This window comes from Perna viridis, chromosome 15 (assembly GCF_037379345.1).
Source record: "Perna viridis isolate PV_CMFRI_1.1 ecotype Kerala chromosome 15, ASM3737934v1, whole genome shotgun sequence".
Lineage (NCBI taxonomy): Eukaryota > Metazoa > Mollusca > Bivalvia > Mytilida > Mytilidae > Perna > Perna viridis.
This window is the reverse complement of record NC_142459.1, coordinates 15994747-15996741: the sequence shown is the minus strand read 5'-3', so window position 1 is coordinate 15996741 and position 1995 is coordinate 15994747. Positions and strand designations below refer to the sequence as shown.

Sequence of the window (1995 nt, the reverse complement as noted above, 5' to 3'; positions counted from 1 at the left end):
GACTTAAATAGTTTGCCTATTAAATAAAAAAATGTACTGTGAATGTTTATTTCTTATTTGGTACCAGGTTCAGGGCTCTGAAAAAAAGAAAACAATAAATGAAATTTCCAGTCAAAATCTTTATAGAATTATTGCACTCCCTCACACAGGAAACAACGCAAACATACTTTATATTACCAATCAGGTGAGAGAAAATATAACTTGAATTAAAGTATGAGAAGTACATATTATTCCTGCCGTTTGTATTTCTTTGTAGCAACATTTATTTCTTCACCAGGTCCACTTAGCAGTATTATTTATGGTACAAGCGGTTTTTTTTTTATATTTGCTTAATGTATTTCAGCAAAACAAATTTTGTAGAAAGTTCAATGTTAATCCGCTATTACTCGATTCATACCCGATATGTTTAAAAGAAAAGAAATAAATGGTAAAGAAACCCAAGAGGTTTGTATTTCACAGTTCAAGAAAGTATATGTTTTCATGGTTATGTTAAACTAACGACAAACTTAGAAAAATAACGAATGACTTTGAAAAATAATCAAAATGTGCAGTATTTTACGGTGCTACTTAATAAATAGGTTTTTCTTCAGTAATGAGTGGTTTAAATCATTTCCCCCTTACAAGTTGCAGTATGGAAGCTTAAGCTATCATTTTAAAATCAGACATTTACAGTAAAGAGTGGATATATAGTTTAAATCAAGAATATTGAAGAAACTTTGGACACTGTAAAATGACGGGAACGTTCTAGCGGAAATTGAATCCTCGGCTGGCGGTTGAAAGGAACGGGCACTATTAATTATCGGCTCATAATGGGAGAAAGATTTGTTACAAACATCGTTCAAGCCTAATCTCTAATTAAATTGAAGGTTATCTTACGTTGTGCATGCTGGATCGCAAAAAAAAGCCAGAGCTGAGATGAGTTGCTGACATTCTGTCACACAAGTGTCGTGGGCCATTCCTGTGTGGGCAAATGCTTTGACCTGTTCAAGTACTTTGTCCAGACCAAATGTATCCACTGCAACATTTTTTTTAATGTACTCAAAAAACGAAATAAGTAAATTAATAAAAAAAATATCAGTCACGCCTGGAAACATTTGCTGATTAGCAGTATAATATAATTGCTATTATTATTTATCGTTTTGGTCACAGTTTTGGCAAATGATGAGTAGTTCGATAAATACACGTCAACTATATTTTCAGTTTTCACTATTGTTTGCTTTGTGCTTATTATCTAGTTGATGCTAAAAATGAGTTACAAACTTTTACCCAACCAGTAGCAAAGATCACGGATCTTTAAAATCTATAAAAATATATCTAAAATATAAATGGCAGTACTATGATGAACGAAAACAATATACGGGACACTCACAGATGAATCTCTCCTGGGGGTATCCGAAAACAAAAGGCAACAAAACAAGGAGAGCGAAAATGAATTTCATCTTGGACCTGAAATGAAATAAAATGACATCAAAATCATTTCGTAAATTATACGGTTTTTTTTTTTAAGAATGAAGAATGACAAAGAAAATTGATTTTATTGTGAATCTAAAAGGACTAAATATAAATATGATTTGGGATTGTGCCATTGGTCGTTGTTACTAAAAACCGCAAAAATTTAACCCTAAATTCCACGAAATAATGCGATCCTACAATTGTGTCAAATCCGGATATATTTTTAAGTCGTATATCCTTTTCATAATCTGAACCTTATTACTGTCAATGGGAATATAATCTGCACATAAGAATATTATCCGCACTTGGAAACTTATTGCAACGGCAACATCTAAAGCATAGCCTTTTTATTAACAGCTAAAATGTTAAAAGGCAAAGGTAAAAATGCGTTCGCTAAAATTATTATCAAATGAACATACCTGGAAAATGTTGACAATCACAGTAAATGGGTTTGGTAAACACTCCGACTATATAAGTACATTTTGGAGATAATGTTCTTGTCATGTCATGACACGGACATCGGCCCATGTTCGCTGATTACAA

The 1995-nt window shown here is 32.3% G+C and overlaps 1 long non-coding RNA gene across 1 annotated transcript; it reads right to left on the bottom strand.

Moving 5' to 3' along the window:
- Positions 1–34: 34 nt before the first annotated feature.
- LOC148597140 (uncharacterized) lies at positions 35–1995 on the bottom strand. The gene is made up of 4 exons (XR_015919155.1): positions 1872–1995; positions 1370–1446; positions 877–1015; positions 35–77 (listed from the first exon to the last, which is right to left on the bottom strand). It is a non-coding gene; the product is annotated as an uncharacterized LOC148597140 (long non-coding RNA).